The 20913-nt window shown below is 43.5% G+C and overlaps 2 long non-coding RNA genes across 2 annotated transcripts in view; both read right to left on the bottom strand.

Moving 5' to 3' along the window:
- The window catches only part of LOC116575335, a 34872-nt gene extending 27932 nt beyond the window's left edge, over positions 1-6940 (bottom strand). The window contains exon 1 of the long non-coding RNA XR_004279719.1: positions 6569-6940. This is a non-coding gene — a long non-coding RNA (uncharacterized LOC116575335). The remainder of the gene's footprint in view (positions 1-6568) is intronic.
- A 2441-nt stretch (positions 6941-9381) lies between these two features.
- Positions 9382-19322, bottom strand: LOC116575331. The gene is made up of 4 exons (XR_004279715.1): positions 19206-19322; positions 12620-12740; positions 11520-11751; positions 9382-10275 (listed from the first exon to the last, which is right to left on the bottom strand). It is a non-coding gene; the product is annotated as an uncharacterized LOC116575331 (long non-coding RNA).
- Positions 19323-20913: the final 1591 nt, after the last annotated feature.

The following is a 20913-nucleotide window of genomic DNA, read 5'->3' as shown; positions in this document are numbered from 1 at the left end:
TAAGAATTGTCTGTGGGAAAACACTACTACTGAGTCACTCTAGCTACCAAGAAGGTGAATTTATGTGATGGTTGAATCCATTTGAGTTAGGTTCCTCCCCTCAACAATATTGTAATGGATTTTCTAACCCAGAGCTTAAAAATCATAATGGAAAGCTTGGTTGAGAGAAATCACTACCTTTCTCCCCTCAGAGACAACAGACACAAAATTAATTATATAACGTTCACATATACATATGCATTGTCTACATAGATATATCCATTTATGTATAATGATACACTGATACATATAAATGGAAACCCAAGTATTTACATGCACTCAAGCACACACCTGGATTTTGCATACAGTAAAGACCAAGACCTTGGTTTTGCCTGGTGTCTGTAAGTCTGGCATAAATTAAGTGCTCAAGAAACAGTCGTTAAATGAATAAATGAAGTCTGATTTTAGCCATATCTCTCCTGATCCTCCTCACTTGACATTAAATGAAGACTTAACTCTTCAGTTAGCAGTTATTGAGGTAATTTCTCATTTAATCCCTATTCTGGATCCCCTTCTGCTGTTTCCTGGCTCTGTCTCCCCCACTGATTGGTTCTCTCCATCCATACCAGTCTCAGCCCACATCCACATATGTGGGATCACTTCCTGCCAGGACAGCTTTTTTTTTTTTTTTTTTTTTTTTTTTAAGATTTTACTTATTTATTTGTCAGAGAGAGAGAGAACAGGCAGGGAGACCGGCAAGCAGAGAGAGAAGGAGAAATAGGCTCTCCGCTGAGCAGGGAGCCCAATGTGGGTCTCGATCCCAGGATCCCGGGATTGTGACCTGAGCTGAAGGCAGACACTTAACTGACTAAGCCACCCAGGCATCCCCTGTGACAGTTCATTCCAGAGAGTTCTCAGGCTGCCTGACTACAGTCATTCCCCATTTAGTCATTAGACTTGAACGTTTTTCTTTTTTCTTTTTCCCTTGAGCGGAACAGTCTTTATTATCGCAATTCTTATTATTTTTAGTTACTAATAGCATTGACCTGCAGAACTATGAATGCCCTTGTCCTCCAAGGCCAGTGGGCTGTGGGAATGCTGTTGGCATAAGGCCTACTACAAGATTTCTGAGTGTCCATGAACACGATAGGTGTAGGGAAAAGACCACTGGGTGTTTTAATACAGATTCCAGGCTCTTCCATTTATTAGCTGTGGGACCTCCATCAGATCACTCTGCTTATCTAATCAACAGTAAACCCATCTTTAGACAAGGATTTTAAAGGGGTTAAAGAGGATAGCACGTATGGAAAGCCCATACTCAGAACCTTACAGACATTGCGTGCTCAGTGAATAGTCCGATTTTCGACTTGAGCCTACACAAGGAGATTTTGTAAATCTCCACGGCTTTAGGTAGAGAGAGAATGTCCATATTTATTGGTAATTGGACTATTTTCTTCCTTTTCTGAGAAGACCTTCCCTCTGTGGTCCCTCCATTTGTGCCACAGTGAAGTCACCTCAGCCACAGTGATTGAAATTTACAAGAGTCCACCTGCCTCCCTCTAGGGTTTCTTTAACTGTTAACTTGCTGGCATGTAGCTTAAAGCCACAATGCAGAAGACTCCAATTTTGGAGTGCAAAATGCCTTCAGCTAATAACACCAAAAAAGATCCTTTATAGGACATTGAAATCAAACCAGATTTTCTTTTTTCTAAATCTAATGGGAGCCTAGGGCTCAATGGATTTGCTCTCTGTGTGGTCACCATCAGAAAATATTCCAAAGACACTGGTGGAAATGAGAGCCTGTCACAGGCAAGTGAGAAGTGAGGCAGTGAAGAATGTAGGAATGTGCGCCACATGAATAATGGACCATCTGGTCACAGCTGGATAAGGGTGTCAGTTCCATTCTTGAGGCAAAATTGTAAGCTTTTTCTTTCTTTACTTTTTCTTTCTTTCTTTCTTTCTTTCTTTCTTTCTTTCTTTCTTTCTTTTCTTTTCTTTTCTTTTTTTTTTCAAGAACTAAGTTAACAGAGCAAAGAGAAATGCCAGTGGATGTGTAATTTGCCTTTAAGTAAAATCTCTTTCTGCCTTGCCATTTTAGTAGAGAATTCTTTCTGAAATGTCATTTTAGATAGTAGTAGCCCTCTGTTGCCACGAGATGCTGGACATAGAGGGGGCCCACTGGGAGGAAGGAGCACATGATCTTGAATTAGAAGAGCTGAGTTCAAATCCTGACTTTGCCACATACCTGCTACCTAACTGGGTATAGTTACTTACCTCATGGAGCCTCACTTTTATCGCCAATAAAATGGAGATGATCCTTGCTTCTTTAAAGGGTTATTATAAAGATTAAATGGAAATATTGCTTCCATGGAATATATTTATCACTTAAAAAATATTAGGCCCTTCCTCCAAGCCTATCTTTGTACCCATATAGTAAGAAGAAAAAAAAGAAAACTGGAGAAAAATCACAGATGGGCCACATTCCAGCACATGTTCTCATGCTCCCAAAGTTGGGTATTAAACAGGCATTGAACACAGACTTCTCCGAGGCTTAGTACCTTCAACTGCAAGCAAAGATAATAATAGTCACCTCTGCTATTCCTATTTCAAGAGTAATTGTAAGGCTCAAGTCAGATCTGAATTGTGAACACTTTGGAAAGAGGTCAACAGCTTCCTGTACTCTTATTTTCTCTCCTTTGCTGGCCCTTGTGGATATGGAGAAAGACGGCACAAGTCCAGTCACCATGGCTCATAGTCATCCTTCTTGTTTATGTTCCTTAACATCCTGGGGTTTCTCAGCATTATGATGACCGAGCACAGCACTTTAGAAGTGTACAAATTCAAGTACAATTGGCAGTCTGACTTCCATGGTCTTGTTTAGAACAAGATAAGTGTCTGGACGGATGAGGAGATAATGAAGGGACTGCCCAAATTGCAAGAATATTTTTAAAGCTTTATTTATTTATTTATTTATTTGAGAGAGAGAGAGAGAGAGAGGAAGAGAACACGCAGGAGAGAGAGAGAGCGGAGGGAGACGGAGAGTATCTAAGGCAGGTTTCGTGCTGAGCACAGAGCCTGATGCAGACCTCAGTCTCATAACCCTGAGGTTCTGACCTGAGCCAAAACCAAGAGCCTGGCACTAAACCAACGGAGCCACCCAGGTGCCCTGATATGGCAGAATATTTTAACATCCATCTTGTTAACATACCTGTGGAAAAGGTGGGTTTCTCGTTTTTATTGTACAGATGAAAGCAGCAAGTCCGGAAATTTTAAGTCATAGAATTGTTAAAACAAGACGCTAAGAAAGTTTGTTTATTACATATTCTAGCTTTTATCCCCAGAGCACACTGCTCTTGACTTCACTGGGAGAATAGACATGATACAAGCATCCAGGAGAAATGCTGTGGTAGCATTCTGGTGAGGGCTACCTGGCAGAGTAGTGAGTTGGAGGCGAACTCCAAAGGATATACACAGCAGGAGAGGGAGGGGAATAGAGCTCAGCCTGGCCCCCTGCTCCCCCATGGAGGCTTGTGTGAGTCAGCATGTACTCCCAGCTAGAGGCCAAGCCCACTTCTCATTGAGCCATGGTTTGATCGACATGTTCTAGCTTTCTCCCTACAGTGATCGTATGTTGTCCTGTGTCAGGTTCATGAGTTATTCCCCAGCTTTCCAGTGAACCATGGAGCCATCATGCGTCCAGCTTCTCAGACCACTTATGACCTTTAGGGAAACTAAGTACACAAAACATGCAGGGAGAGTGGAAAAAGCTTGAGCTGCCTGAAAGGGGATTCTTGCAAACAACTCCTTTGGTTAGATTTGACTATGCCAATACAAGTTCTGCAAGGTTAAGAGACTCACAGTTTAGGATTGTTTCCTTGTTATGTCATTGTAAGCAAAATGCCTCCAAGTTTCATCAGCTTGGATGACTGAAATTTCCACCTAAATTCCCTGGCTCGGTTTTCTCCATATTTCTAAGTCCACAATATTCTCGCTACCTCCAAGGGTGCCTCTCCTTAGCCTTCTGTCTCCCTGTGAGTCCTGATGTTGGACCTTCATGCAGCCATGGTCCTGCTAATATTTGTGGGAGGCCATTCCCAGTGTTCCCATTAGGCACCCTGCCCCCGGGGCTCACGCCCCAACTTGCCTTGTCAGACAGTGCTGCTCACCCCTGCTCCGGGCTACTGGCTCACTTTTCTTCTCTTGGCAAGGAAATGTTTCCCATTCTGTTTCCTCTTTTCAAAGAGGGATCCCACAACAGCCCTGCTCAGACTCTGACAGTGCTCTGCAACTACTTTCTTCTCAGATGCAATGTCACCCCAGCCCCACCAAGTTGTGTGTGCATTGTGGTCACAGCACTCAAGCCAAGACCCGCTTCCCTCCAACCCTTGATGCCATAAAAGATTATGGCATCTTTTCTTATCAACTACTATAAATTACACAGTTGCTAAATCCATCTCACTAGGCTTTGCTGCTTATGCACAAGAGACTTTCTCCCACGACACTAGCAGTTCATCTTTGAAATTTAGCTCCATTGCCTCTCCTACTTACCCTCTTCCATCCTCTCTGTGACTGAAGTCCAATATGTGTATTAATGGAGTTCCTTCTCAGAGTGCTCCTAGACCATGCTCAAATGGATTCTGAGAATGCTCCCCTGAGGTCTCTCACTGGACAACTCTACTTCCATCCCTACCCTACCCTAACACAATGTCAAATCAAAACACTGCCTATTTTATTTCGGGAAGCAGTTTGAAATTATAATAATTTATGCTTTTCCTCAAGGTTCGTGAATCTCATGAATGATTTCCCCATAGCACAAATTCTTACTAATTCTTTCTCTCCTAACCTCTAAAAGTATTAAAAGTCAACAAACACTAACAAGTACCTGTTTTGTGCCAATAACTGCATTAGGCAATTTCATAGATATTGTCCTCTGTTGGATATTCAGAATAACCCTGTGCAATAGACATTATTATCCACTACACAGTTAAAGACCGTAAGGCTCCAAGAGGTCAAAAAATTGGCCCAACATTATTCAGGGTAATAAGACTTTTGATCTTTGTGATTTACAGCCAGGGATCTTCAAATCATTATAGTGGTTTCCATTTAATGAACATAGCTTAATGTTCAGTTTTGCATTTTTTTTCTTTTTCAGAAAAGATAATGGCATCTTTTCTTATCAACTACTATAAATTACACAAGACTTTTAATCCTTTTGTTTGGCCATCTTCTGGTACAAAATCAATTACCCCAATTACACATCATAGCTTAAAACAATAACCATTTTTATTATATCTCACAGTTTTGTGGAACAGGAATTCAGAGAGGACCCCACTGGGTAATGCCCCCTCCATGATGCTGACTGTCACTTCGCGAGCAGTATTTATTTCTGGACGGGCTCTTCTGGAGAGTCCAAGAGGATCTGTGCACATGAATGGTAGTTGGTGAGGGAAGCTGGAAGCCTGGGCTTCGCTGGGACAACCTCCACAAGGTTGCCTGCCTTGAGCTCTCCAGCATGGGAATCTTGAGGAACCAAACTTCTCACATGGTGTTTCAGGATTCCCAAAGAGGATGTTCAAGAGGCAGGGAGTAGAAACTGCTAGTTTCATAAACCAGCATACCAGCACTTACACCATATTTTCAGAACCTGCCAAGGTTCAAGGAAAGGTGACAGAGACTCCACCTCTTAAAGGGAGGAACTCGGAAGAAATTAGAGCCTTTCCTAATGGGGGGGCGGCTTCTTCAACATTCCCTGAATATATATTCAGTAAATGTAAGTAGAAAGAGATAATAATCATATTTTAATTTTTTTAAGATTTATTTATTTTAGACAGGGAGAGCAGGGGGAGGGGCAGAGGGAGAGAGAGAACTCTCAAGCAGACTCCCCACAGAGCATGGAACCCAGCATAGGGCTTGATCCCAGGACTCCGAGATCATGACCTGAGCCAAAATCAAGAGTCAGCCGCTTAACCAACGGAGCCACAGGGGCACCCCAATAATTATATTTTAATATAATATAATATTAATAGTTAATAGTTAACATTGTTACTGGCTCCAGATGTCCAAACATACTCTAGTGAGACAGACTTCTCAATCTCAGCATTGTTGACACTCTGGGCTGAACAACTCCTTGGTGGGGGCTTGAAGATTGTCCTGTGCATTATAGAATATTTTACAACATCTCTGGCCTGCTAGATGCCAGTTGAATACTCCCCTGCTGTGACAATCAAAAATGTCTCCAAACAATGCCACGTATGCCTTGGAGGATGAAGGTGCCCCAATTGAGACCCACTGCTCTGTGGCAAGCACTAGATGCCAGGATACAGTGGAGTATCATACAACCCTCAGTAGGGCACAAGTCAGGTACTATAACATCGCCATTTTACAGAAAGGTAAACTGAGTCTCAGAGAGTTGAGTGATACCATGGTTACTCCATGGGAAAAACCCAGACCTGTCTGACTGCATAGCCTACATTCTTTCCACCATGCCCTTAATTTCTGTTTTCTATTTCAAAATATCCAGAATCCAGGTAGGTATCACAGGCTAAAATCACCAGTTCTCAAAGTCAGAGGCAAAACCCCCGTCACGTACCTCCAGCATCATGGACGCCCAGCTGATTCCACGAGGGGGCCTAGCTTGATCCTTGCTCACTTGAGGCCATCTCCAGCAGAGAAAGCGTTGATCCACTCAAAATTAGCAGGCGCCTCTGTTCCCTGTCCTGCTGTTTGCTTACAGAGGGAATTCGAGCCTAATTTGGATTGGCGCCTGACTCCGGGCCCTGTGCCAGGCCTCGGTGCGGAGAGGCTGGTGCACACGCGCTCACCTGGGGTGCAGTCTGTTTCCGGACACAACCCAGTGGCCGCAGCCACAGGTGTCCTGGTGTGGGCTTGTCCTTGCAGCCGCCTTCTTCTCCAGCCTCTCACTCAGAGCAGTGCCTTGGCACGTCTGCCTCCCACCCTCCCATCCCCCGCTACCTCCCACCCTCACCCCCTCCCATCCGCGCCCGAACTTGCTGTCCTTTGTTGGAGGAGAGAAACATGCAACTGGCAATCTGGAAGTGGAGGGTAGAACAGAGGCGAGGACACGAAGTGGGGGTCCGTGGTTATGTCAAGGAAGGCTTCACAAAGGAGGAAGCCTGCAGAGGTTCCCCAGGAAGAACAAGTGAGAATCTTTGGGGCAGAAGAGACATGTCAGGCAGAGGGAATCTCCGGGGAAGGCCAAGGATGCTCTAAATGCACAGTGTCCAGGAGCGGCCCTGAGACACGGGGGAGCGAGAGGCTGAATCATCAGTTGGAACGGCCAGGGACTGCGGATGGGGTGCTGGCATATTCCTTGTCTGCAAAGGGAAGAGTAGGACTTTAAGGAAAGGTGTGAACGTTGGATTTGTCCTTTACAAAGATGACTCCATTGCCTCTGGGCAATATGGTTTGGAGAGGGGCAGAGCAAAATGCAAGGGACAGAGCAGGGCGTGGGGAGGGGATCCCATTAGGAGTTTGTTCCAACATTTTACAGTGTCCTCATTCAACAAATATTGATAGAGGAACTCTCTGTGCTGCAGACACTCGGCTAGATGCCAAAATGGAGTGCCATCATCCTGGCATGTGCCACTCTCTTGTCCTAGTTAGGAGGGCAGATACTGAACAGCAGGCACAACTCAGCACATTGTTAGGATCGTCTAGAGAGGAGGAGTCAAGTGGCCTGGGAAAGTGCCCAGCAGGAGAGCCCACACGGTCTGAGGGTAGCAGTCAAGGGTGGGGGCAATTTATTGTTGTTATTAGATAAATCAGTACCCCATCAACCCTCTGACTTAGGTGATGTTAGTTCATCATTCCCCAGATGCAGGAACAAAGGCTTAGGATAGGGCGCCAAACCTGTTCCTAGAGGCAAGGTTGCCAGCTTTTAAGCCAGGAGTAACAGCACCATGAGAGGCAGGGAGATGGATTCCAAATGAGACTTATTCTTTCTGCTTGGTCCTGCCAGCAGAGTGTGACCGGGAGGTCTCCTGATTCAGCGGGCTTGCCTTTCCGCCCCTCCCTTGCTCCCCACGACCAAACTCTCCATCTCTCTCTCTCCCTCTATGTCTCTGTCTCTGTCTCTGTCTCTTTCTTTCTCTTCTTCTCCATCTCCATTTCTGTCTCTGTCTTTCTCTCCAACTCTCTCTCTCTCTCTTTCTCTCTCTCTTTCTCCTTGCTTCCTTTTTTGTCTCCCTCCCTCCCTCTCTCTCTCTCCCTCTCCAGGCTACATTGTTTTGTGGAGCTACGTGGACAGAGCCAGCCAGCAGGGTGACATTGAAGCAGAGATGGGAGCTTGCCGCTCCTTGCATCAGAAAAGCAGACAAGGCCTCTCTGGCAATTGGCAGTCGACACAAAAAAGCTTGTGTTGAAGGTGACTCAGCTCTGGCCTCAGCAATCCTCCACCATCAGCTGTTAAAAAAGAGACAAGACAGCTTTGAGGAGACATCAGACTGGTTCCACTGCAAGAAGCAGCTGGGCAGACAATGCTGGCTTTTTAATGAGCCACACGGCAGAGTGTTTTCCTAGGGCATGAACATAAGTCCTGCTGGTCCTGGGCAGGTCTTTATGTCCTGCTTGACTGTGGTATCTGTCTCTGTCACCTGGAAGGTGGCCCTGGGAGCTGTGTGACCAGCTGACTCATTCTTCATGGCCCTGAGATAGTGAGGTGAAGATGGCTTTGAGCTGAGAGAGAGGGTGGGGTTCACATAAATGCAGAGGCCTCTTCCCCACACTCCTGAGGGAAGCTCCAGGGCCCAGCAGAAAGGATCTGGACTTGAGAACCAGCTTTATGAACTTGGAACCCACTGCCCTGCCCCTCCCTCCAGCCCCCAGCAACCAGGTGACCAGAACCTGTCTGCACCTTTGTTCCAAGTGAGAAAGAAGAAGCAAGAAGAAGGAACAAATTGTCTTTGGACCTCTCCCATGAACGAGGCTCTTCACCCATCTCCTCTGGTTCTGACTCCATTACCTCCATAGAAGCCTATTTAACCCAGAATCCTAACTTCCCTCCCAAGGTATTTGTGAGGCCCAGTGAAACCGCAAACCTGTGAGATAGGCACTTTCATAGTTACTATCACTGTAAATATTCACCTCATTCTATAGATGAAAACCCGGAGTCTAGGAAGCCTCGTTACAGTCTCTGGTCTGGCTCTGTCTGGTTCTAGAGCCCTGATTCTTAACACTCTCAAAATACTGCTTTCCTCTCTCCCTTTCTTCTTCCCTAGGGGTTGGCTGAAACCCATTGAAGAAAGAGTACAAGAGGAAAACGGAGTTTAGTCAAATGCTTCCTGAACAAATTTAATGATTATTAAAATTATTAAGGAACTATGAATACATCAAAATCATGTATTAGTAATTAAAAATAATTTCATAAATATTTATCAGGGGCTATTTATGGCCTAGGTATTGTGCTGCTGTGGGAGATAAAAAGGAATTAGGCATGAATTCTGCCTGCCTACAGTTTAGAGTCCAGGAAGTACACAGAAATCCCTAGCGATAGGAGGAGTGACAAATAATAATAATCAGATAATGCCCCTGGCCTATGTTGATGTGTGTTATGTTCTAGATGCAATCAGTCAGCATCTTGTATGCATCATCTTTTCAGCATTTTAAATAATCCTCACAGATAGGAATTATTACTTCAGTTTTATAGAGGAGAGATCAGAGCTCACAGAGGTTATGTAATATGACCAAAATTATATAATTTGGAAGTGGGACAGAACCAAGAAGCAAACCCAGGTCTGTGTGACCCAAATTCACCCCTAAACCATGGTGCTACGCTCTTCCTCTCCCTAACTAGCCTCTTTACTTGCAACTGAATAAAACAAGCTAGTTTGACAAAATGGCTTTAATAGAAAGCAGAATGACACCCATTCGTGCTAATAGGGGACAATTTCAAATAAAATCCTGTGAACTCCCTTTTGACCTTCCAGTTTCCTATTCTCTTCTACTGTGTCTGGTCCTCCCGAGTGAAACACACACACACACACACACACAGATCCTCACACACTACTGTTCACACATGCCTCTATAATGCTGTGCGGCCAAGCCAACTCTCTGGCAGCCGAGAGGGTCCTTCTTTCCCAAAGGCAGCTGTCACCATCCTGTCACTTTCAACAGCCCTTATCAAACAGTAGTGGTAGTTGGGTTCTTCTTCAACAACTTTATTTGAATGACATTCATGAAGAAGAATAGAATAATGCGATGCTTTTCTCACTCTTCTCTTCCGAGTTGCTCAAGGATATCCTAGCCATAGATAGACTTGAAGTCACGTAGAGGATGTAACTGGGGACAATATTGAGGGCAAGAAATTAACTATGGTTAAGTAGATATTCCCCCACTCAAAAGCACCCCAAGGAGGTGCTCTCCACAGAAGCATTGTTTTCTCAGTGAACACCAGAAGCACAAGGAATAAACATTTTCACTAGATTCAATGTATTTGGGATGGTTCACCCTCTCTCTACCTTCCGTCATCCCACAGTCTCTCAGATCAGGCCACAGCTGCCTGCAGGTCACGTTTCCCTCCTTCATCTTATACACGCTGTGCTTCAACCACACAAAAAGATTTCTTCATTATTCAAAAACGTTGAAAAGCTCTGTATGGTATTCACCTTCCACAAAACACATCAAGGTCAAGCTCAAGGTCCAGCTCAGAATTCACCTTATTGATAAAGGCCTCCCCTGACCACCTAGTCTGGGAGGCTCAAGGACTTCTCCCATTGTGTCCTGCTTCCCTCTGACACAGCCATTATCACCTTGTATTTGGGTCGTGTCTTAGAACATTTTTCTCTCTCACTAAATGACAGTCTTACAGACAGGGCTTTACCTAAATGTTCTTTGTTGTCCTACTTACTGGTGAAAAAGAAAAAATAGCTTACATTCTAGTAGGGAATGAATGGGAAAGCAAACAAATAAACAAAGAAAATATTACAGATCGGGATAACTTCAGTGCAGGAGAAAAAAGAATGTCAACTACCTTCAAATGGGTGGTCAGGAAAGGGCTCCTATAGAAGGTAGAATTTAAGCTGAGATAGAAAAGAAAGATACAGGTTCCAATGAACTGGGCCAAGAACGGTTCTGTAGGAAGCCCAGCACATGCAAAAGTCCTTTCCTGGTGAGAGCTCGGTCTGTGTGAGGAGCTAGGAGGCCCCATGCAGCGGAAAATAGTAAGCGCCAGGGAGACCAGGCAAGGACAGGGTCCACACAAGGCTAGGCCAGGTCAGGCTGCACCTTGCAGGCCACAGTACAGAGCGCTGCTTGTTCTAAATGCAGCAGAAGCTATTAAAAGATATTTAGTGGGAAAAGGACATTATTTGATTTATTTCTTTGAAGGGCCATTCTGACTTCTCTAGAGGAAGAAAACAGATTAAGGTCTTAGAAAGAACAAGAGTGGGAGTTGGGAGGGCGGCAGGGAGCTATTATTCCAACCCCAACCACAGCATCTGACCCCATGGAGGAGCTCAAGAGGATGAATGAACGAATGAATGAACGAGGAATGAATGAATGGGTTAAATTGCCCTGGGGCTTACAGAAAAACCGGCTGGCCAACACTTTCCAGCTGGTTGTGATTACATCTCCCCCTCACTCATAGCACCCACAGCACTTGAGTTACTCTGAAAAACTTTCAAAAGCACATTCTGGAAATTCCTCATTCATAATAGGCCCAGATTTCCCACGTCACAGGCTTGCAAAAAAATCACCCTCTTGTCCTGGTAACATTTTATCGTGTTTGACATCATTTCTTGCCACTGTGCTTCATTCCTGTGAACAGAAAACAGCCTCCAATTTCTGGCGAAAAAAAAAAAAAAAAAAGAAAGGAAAAAAAAAAAAAAAAAGGAAAAGAAAGCAGGTTCTGCTCTAACCAGAAAAGAGAAGGCGAAGAGAGAGGCAGGAGTTCCGACGGGGACTTGCATCCTCTTCTCAGGAAGCTGGCTGTGGGCCATACTTGTGGTCTTGACTTTAAACCTGTAAACTCCCAGCATCCTCAGGGGAGTCAGGAGGGGCAGGCTCCTGGCGCTGGGAGTTCCTGAGCAGCACAAGTATCCACTTTTCCTCAGCAATCTCCTGCTTTATTAGCTAAGCTGCTCTGAAGTCCTGGACAAGCGCATTTCATGCCGAGTTGATGGTGAAAGCGTTTTGGCAGGTTCCATTCCCAGGGTGCTCCGGAAAGGAGACCACGGGCTGTTGAATACAAGCCATGCTGGACGCTTTCCTAAACCAACAGGAATCAGCTGCTCTTTGACAGTGGGGTCTGCTAACAGATGGGAAATTCTTCAAGGGGAACAGAGGCAGAAGGAGCTAAGAAGGTGCTGAGTATTCCAAACGGATATGATTCCAGCAGAGCATTTCCCCTCCCCCAACTACGCTGTAGCCCCTATTAAGGACCCTTATAAGGGACATGAAAGTCGTTCGCCAATACCATGCTTATAAAAATGTAAAGGCAATAAAATTAAATGAATTGCTGCGCTAGAAGGAGACTGAATAATCAAACAGTCCCATTTCTCATGAGGAAGTTGACATACAAAGTTGTGGAGTGACTTTTCAAATTGGCCAAGCTGTTAAAGGACGCAGCCAAAAAGATGTCAGGTAACCAAAGGGCACTCTGCCCAGCCTCTTTCTGATACCATACCTTGTCAGATATTCAGGAAGGCGCTACAAGGTGATGACTTGGGACATCTTATCATCGTACAGACCTGGGATGGAATCTCTGCATAGCGCTGGCCACATCTATGGCTTTTGCAGGATCTTTGCTGGGGGAAAAAAATGGGAATAAGAGCACCTGCCTCGTAGATATAAATGAGATAACAACCATAAAGTCCCTGCACAGAATCTGTGTGCCTGTGTGTTCACCAAATATGTCACTTTCTTCTGGGTATCGAGGACAACTCTGTTGCCAGCCAATGGAAGGTAGACAGAAGTGCTGTGTCTATCCCCAGAAACCCACATGCCCTACTTCATGTCTGTTCTCTCCACAGTGACTGCAAAGTAAAAATGGCAGAACCCCAAAGTAGCTGGACTCTGGAGCCTTGGATCACCTTGTGGAGGAGACTCACCTGACCGATGACATTTACTTTGACTTCTTGTGAGTGAAAAGACTTTTGTGTTATTTTAGGAGGTTGTTATAACAGCTACTGTTGTTTCCTCTAACATAGGAAACTCGTGGTAACTTACAGTTATTATAAATGGCATTATTTTGCTCTATTCAGAATCTGCATCAGCTACAGATTGCTGCAATCAGACTTCTTTTCACAATAAGCACACAGGGATGGCCAACATCAGCTCGGAGGAGAGGCACCATCAGATTCTGAGACCTTCTGTGTTTTGCCAAAAATTAGCAATGGAGGGAGTTCTCGTTTTTTTAAACATGGATTTGTTAAGTGATTCCTAAGCTCACATCACTGTGTGGAGGAGAGTCACCTGACTGACGATGTTCACTTTGAACACTTGTTCAAAGGTTGGTACTGGTAGGTACTATCACATATGTTGTCTACGCTGTCCTCACAGCAGCCTTCCAAGATTGTGAGGTTCCAGCTGTGAAAACTCCTACATCATGTACCTCCCACACACTATTCTTTCTGCCAAGGATCCCCTTGCTCTGGATGTCTGCATGACTCTCTCCTGTTGCCAGGGACTTGATCTATCTACAATATTCCTCATCCATCCCCTTCTCTATCTGATGGGTGCCTAGTTTGCTGTTTCTTCTCAGCACTGCTCCCCTCAGTAGACCAAACCTGGCCCTGGGTAGAAGGGTGCTTCTTAACTGATGCCACATTGAGTTCTCATTGTCCTTTAAAATCAATATTTTATGAGTAGGAGGGGTAAAAGTTGAAGGTTCTGTAAAAAGAAAAAAAAATTGAGCAATGACAAGAAGATGTGCTTTAGAAAAGTATGAACGAGTACTTTCTCAAATTGTGTTCTGAGTGTTTTTAGGCTGTCCTCTAGAGATTTCCCCCTTCTTTCAATATATGCACGTTCAAAGGTTATGGTGGTCCTTGCTGAAATCAAGTGCTATGGCCCATTTTGTTATTGACAAATCCTGGCATGGATGTTGAAAATTAGTGTCCCTCCTGAATAAGGACAGAAAAGCCAGGTGATAGTTCTTCTGGAGAAACTACCAATATTTGCAGTTCATGAAGAACAATGAACAGGGATTTCTTACATGTGCCTATAAAGAAAAGCAGGCACTTGGCCCTGTGGAAGTCATCCTTTTGGAGCATGCCTGGTGACGGATGAAGTGGGTTTTGTGTAAAATGCAAATTCACATTTTGTGAAGACTGGAAGTTCATTCATCTAAATCATGTCTGTTACAGTCTATGACGGCTTCTGAAAATTGCCAGGGTCGGTTTTTTATTTGATCTTTCAACATTATTGGAGGTCATATAAACAGGATTATATGAAGTCTTTCACTGTCAATTAGTGTAATTCTAAATCAACATTCTGTCAACGATGTGCAGACTTTACAGCATAAGAAAGAAGAGGAAAGAGCTCATTTTTTCTTCAAATAGATTTCCCTGGCTTTTGGTTAATGCTTAATTAACAAGGAGAGAGGGAAGGAGGGAGAAAGGGACGGAGGGGGGGAAGAAGGAAAAGAGATACTAAATTTATTTCAAGATGTTTAAAGAAATTAGTCCATTCCTTATTTTCATCTGGAGAAAGAAAAACAGAATTATTAAAAGGTGAAAAAAGTTCATTTTCTATGAAAATTGGATGCCTAAATGGTATTCCAATTTTATAATCTAAAATGTGACTCCTTCTGAACCTAACAAGGAGGAGACTTATTTTTAGCTAATAGATCTCGCAGAGGGCACTAATGTTTTTGATGGAAATGAAGAACAGACCAAATTTCACTTTTTTGAGGACTTATCAGCCCTTCTATTAAGTGTAATTTACTTGACTTACATTTGCCTTCAAGGATTTCAGAGCACTTATGGGATAATACTTTCCATAATTCTTCATAAATATAAGGAAGAACACCCTTCATTTGAAAATTTCTACAAATACTTGATTAATTTTTCACCTTCTTGGTAGCTCCACTGGAAGCCTCCCAGGGATGAATGGGAAAAGTTTTAATACCAGATAACTTATCTCATTTATCTCCACACTATCCTTGTAAAAAAGAATATATATATATATATATATATATATATGTATATAGTGTATATACACTATATATATATAATGAGTAGGAGGGGTAAAAGTTGAAGGTTCTGTAAAAAAAAATTGAGCAATGACAAGAAGATGTGCTTTAGAAAAGTATGAACGAATACTTTCTCAAATTGTGTTCTGAGTGTTTTTAGGCTGTCCTCTAGAGATTTCCTCCTTCTTTTAATATATGCACGTTCAAAGGTTATGGTGGTCCTTGCTGAAATCAAGTGCTATGGCCCATTTTGTTATTGACATATATATATATATATATTCTCAAGCTAATAAAGTTGGGAAGCACTGAGACATGAAACGGGATAATCCAGTGCGAAGGCCCTTTCCTGACCTCACGATCTATAACCCACAGAACTGGCTGGTGCCAGGAGCTCCATGTTTTCTGCTCCAGAATAGATTCAATCTGTAGAGCCAGAGCTCCTGATGGAATCCCAGTCTGCCTCTTACTCTCTGTGTGACCTCTCTGTCATCCATGTAGCGAGTGAAATTATATTCTCTACTGGGAACTGCCATGAGAACAGAGTCACAGGAGGTATGACAGTGCCTGGCCCTGTGTCTGCCACACCACTCCATCATCACTGTGGCCTTCATCTACCTCCACAGCTTCAAAATTAACCCCACGTCCAGTCTGGCTTCCTTTAAATTCATCCTCAAAGTGGCAGTCAGTGTGAATTTTCTGAAATATAAACTGGATAATATCGCTCCCATGCATTTTTTCAGTGTTTCTCCGTTGTTCATGGAATACTGCCCATGATCCCTAAAGTGGTGGACAGTCCAAAACCCAGTGCTGCCTCCCACCTCTGGTATCTTCTCCTGTCCTCCCTTCTATGCTCCTATTTCTTGTCCCTGCTCTGAACATGCAAACTTCAGAACCATCTGATAGTTCTAAAAACTTCCTTCCATTTATTTGTACTCTCTTTCTGGACATCCCCCCTGCCTAGAACTTTATTTTCCTTCTCATCCTCAAAAGGTTAGATCAAAATACTTCTTTGCGTGTTGGGGTGGGGGATGGGCAGAGGGACAGGGAGAGAAAGAATCTTAAGCAAGCTCCAGACCCAGCATGGAGCCCCCACAGGAAGCTTGCTCTCACAACCCTGAAATCATAACCTGAGCTGAAATCAAGTCACTGGCTTAACCAACTGAGCCACTCAGATATTCTCCAAATATATCTTTCTTCCTTTGAAGCAAGAAACCCCAGTCTTGTGATGCCCAGAGGAAGGAAAAAAGAATCTGCTCCAATGATGCGCAAAGAGGAACAGGTGTCAATTTGCTCACCAAGGTGGGGATCATTATGAACTCATCTGTGCTGCTGCTTTACACATGCCCACTGTGGCCCGTTTACTTGCATTGCTAATGGAGTCGTAATCTAAGTATTCCCCAGGTTGGCCTGGCCAGCTCACAGTACATCTTAAAAAGCATCTGCAGCACAGATTGAACCAACTCTCCAAAAATATTGGGAAATGATAAACATATGATTCTGCTTAAGTAGTTACGCTGCTGCAGTGACCGTTGAAGATCACATCTCCCTGTGCCTACCTCATCTCTCTGTGTGCACAAAGGCAGTCAGGGAGCTCCTTCTCAATTAGCTCCAGTAAGTGAGCTGAAGGACAGGACGGAGAGGTGGGATGTACTAATTTCTGTTTGGAATTGTGGTGAATTGGGGGATACTACAGATGATCCTTACAGGACCCATAAATACCTCCACCCTGCCAAGCCTCCATCACTTCTTCTTCTTAGGAAGCCCCTAGAGGAAATATATGCACAAGAGAAAAGGACAAATCAGAATCCAAGTACCACTTTATTATAATTAGGTGGGCTTTCACCTGAGACTCCGTGATAAATTCCTTGGTAACCTGGGCTGAAGACAAGGCTTGGAACACACAGTACACAAAAGCCTAAAGGGTTTTATGTACCTTCAAGCTCAGTCACAAATCAATGGTTGCCTGGGTGGCCCCAGGTAGAAAGAGACTTAAGAGATTCAGACCTAGCGAGGATTTGAAAAGAACAAAAAGTATCATGTGGATCTCCTCCTGTGTAGAATTATTATCCCACTCACATGACTGCTTTAGGCTTGAACAAATGTAAGACAGAGACGGAGGACCACAGCTACTTAGTTATCCTTACAGCATAGTTACCCTGCCCACTGGAATGCATACTCTGGGTAGTGTCCCAGAATCTCGTTCTCCCTCTGCTCTCCAACTTACGGTTACATATGATCTTCTGCGTCAACACTCTGGCTTTGAAGCCACGGAATGAGCTAATGCCAGACTCTGAACTCAGTTTTTTCCTCTTTCAAGTGTGTTTTAGGCAAAATGCATCTGTGGGGCTTTCCAGCTCTGATGTAATGTTATGTGACCATAAATAACATTACCTTCTATAAAGCAAGAGGATTAGGAAAATCCAGTACTTCTCCTGATAGCGAAATTAATTTCTTTTGGATGTAAATTTTATTTTCATAGTCTTCACACTTCTATCCCCAGGCAAGTCTTTCATAGGAGACTGCGTGAGGGAAAGTGATTGATGGGGCCAACATCCATCCCAATCCTGCAGTGAAAGCCCCCAAATACCTTACTTCAGAAAGCTCAGAGTGTAAAAAATCAGGGAATTTACTCGATCAGCTCCCTAGAGAATTCAATGAGAATCAAAATAGTCAGAAACAAGGAGCAAGAATTTCCCATGTGAACATAGTGAGATAGTCAGCATCTTCTTCTTTTTTTTTTTTTTTTTGTAGTGGGATTTTTTTAATTAATTAATTTATTTTCAGAAAAACAGTATTCATTATTTTTTCACCACACCCAGTGCTCTATGCTTCTCTTCCAAGAAATTGTGTTTTAAAAACACTAAAAGGAGTGTTTTCAATGTTTTAAACCCTGTAGTCTGCATTTCTGATAAAATGTCGATATGACATGATGCCACACAGGATCCATAACATCCAAAATGCACATAGAAGGCTGCCCCAAACTGGGAGCAGTAGAAGGTAAAAGGGAGGAAGAGTTAAAAAGCTAAATGAGTGACAAGAGGGTCCCGAACTCAGAAGCATCTGCAAAGATACACTTCTTAGAAGTGAGGTTCGCGACGTAACACACAAAAGCTATCACCCTTCTCTGAAACAGGTGAGGGAGCCGAGGGGGCAGTTTTGGCAGAGAGGAAGAGAAGGATCCACAGGCAAAAATCACACGGGTCAGCAGTATTTCCAGGGATCATGCTAACCACGGACCAACAGGGAGCCTCCAGGGTGTGAAACCTTCGAAGTTATTCTCCTACCCTTTGGAATCTGCTGAAAATAGTGGCTCTCAAATACCCATTTCATTAAAAGATGAATAATTACACAGGAACAAGAAAGCCATTTCCAACATAGTGTTGAAAAGTCTGGAAAAGAGAAGCAACATTCAGCATGAGATGAAGCTTTCTCATCAGAAGAACATTGTAAACAAGCGTCTCCTGAATCAAAACCTATTAAGAAAGCAATTACTATTATTAAAGAAGCCCGCAGGCTGAAATGGAGTGGCTCGGAAAGGTAGAGCAAGACCACAGGAAGACTTTTCAGGTGACATAGGTGAGGCAGGCTGCTGAAGAAATCAGCAAAAATGTCCTACATCCACAGAGAGAGAATAGGAGGGAAAACCAAGGGGAGAGAGATTACAGGAAATATAATGAGAATCCGAAAGGAGAAAAATGAGGAAAACCTAAAGAAGTGAAGGGAAGGGATCCGCGAAGAGGGGAGCGGAGTGGGAGGGAAGAAAGGAGGGAGGAAAAGAAGGAAAAAATGAAAAAGATTAGAAAAATCCACAGCAGTAAAAAGTAGACAAAGGAGAGTCTATATATATAATGCTTATATATGCATAAAGAAAATTTGGTAAGTCATCAGGTTTAACAGGAAATGCATCATGTAGCATTTTTATATGTATTTTTAAAATTTTGGATAACACGTATTATTACATGTACATTTCTTTAAAGCAGAAAAAAAGGAATAAGACAGAAGCACGATGGGAAGGAAAGAAAAGTAGCAGACTTGATCCAACCATTTGCGTATGCGGATGTACTCAGCAAATACTTACCGAATGCCGTTATAGGTCAGGCACTGTTCTCGGTACCGAGGAGGCCACAAGAAGAAAAAGCAGACAGAAACAGGAATGGCTGCCCTTCCTGACAGTGATTGTAAAGAGGGGAAATGGACCATAGGCAAAGAAAAATATATTGTTTCTCAAAAGGTAACACGTGGAGAAAAATAAAACACAGTAAGGGAAACAAAACATGCCAGGAGAAAGAAGAGTTGCTACCCTGGATACATTAGTCAGGAAGAGACTCACACATAAGGTGACATTTGAGCCTTGAGCCAGGACCTGGAAGAAGGGAGGGAGGGAGACATTCAAATATCCCAGGAAGAAGGAATGGGAAGCAGAAAATGCCCTGTGGCAGAAATGTCCTGGCTTTTAGTCCAGAATGAGAAGCACGCAGGAAGAAAGAGGTGAGGGGGTAGACATGCAGGGACGTGATAGGGAGCACATACGAATGGCTTGGATGATCAGTTTAAGAATTTTAGCTTTTTCTCCAAGGGGCAGGCAATTTGAAGAGTTTCAAGCGGAGAAGTGACATGACCTGATTTCTAGTTGACTTTAAGTGCTGTGCTAAGTTAGCAACTACTTAAACCAAGACCAAAAAAGCTAGACACTTCTCATTAAGATAACCACAGAAGGTTGGGCCACATTCTCAAAATTTCAGGCACAACTAGAAGTTTAGAGAACAGGCCCCTCCAACAACAGTGCCCACCCCTCCCTCCTACCCTTGTGTTGTCATACGTGGAGAGACTGGTCTCAGAAGGGGTTGTCTTTGGAAATTGTATGACAGGAGAGTGAAGTGAGGCCACTGCTCATCAAAGCCAAGGAAGGAAAACTTCAAAATCGTTTTATACGGGATAGGGGGTGGGGCTCTCAAGAGGAGGTTTTCATTCTCTAATGTATTATCTGCTTAACTTTAGACTTCTAGAATTTTGCCAGTACTACCAGAAAAGACAAATCAAAGGCTAAGGGGACAGGGCAACACTCATAACTGCGTGAAGGACAGATACACAGGACCACTTTGCTTCCAAACTCATTGCAGAAAGTATGACGTTTGAATCCCAATAATGCCAAAATTCTCAGAGTTTGCTGTAAAAGATAAAAGAGACTGGGGTTCATTCATAGTGTTGTTGGGGTCACCCCAAGGGCCTCTAAAGTACAGAGGGGTGCGGAGGTGGACACAAGGATGGGAAGGTGTCAGAGGCGATTTCTTGGCACCAGCTGTGTCTGTGGGGGCATGGCATCACATCCCACAACAGTGACAATGAGCTAGAACAGAGTTTTGAAAACCCAGAGAAAACACTTATCAGTGTTTAACCAAAAGAGAGACATTCATGTTTTCTGTCTCTATCTATCACCTAAATCCTCAAAACTGGAGAAGACTACTTACCTCTCCATACCCACTTGCATGCTGTTTGTGGAACTCCGTGACTATAGTGATTCTGCGTTGTGCATAAGCAAAGTTTTTACAAAAGTTAATGGTACATGAATAAGTCACAGGAATAAAAGGTACCACACAGGGACTATAGTCAATGATATTGTAGTAGTGTTGCAGGGGAACAGGTGGCAGCTACACTTGTGGTGAGCACAACATGGGGTTGAGCTCTTGAATCACCATGCTGCGCGCCTGAACGGAACATCATGTGTCAACTACAATCAAATTTTAAAAAAGTACATGTAATGTGCAAAAGGGGACCAAAATGAGGTA

This window comes from Mustela erminea, chromosome 16 (assembly GCF_009829155.1).
Source record: "Mustela erminea isolate mMusErm1 chromosome 16, mMusErm1.Pri, whole genome shotgun sequence".
Taxonomy (NCBI): domain Eukaryota; kingdom Metazoa; phylum Chordata; class Mammalia; order Carnivora; family Mustelidae; genus Mustela; species Mustela erminea.
This window is presented reverse-complemented; position numbering and strand designations above follow the sequence as displayed.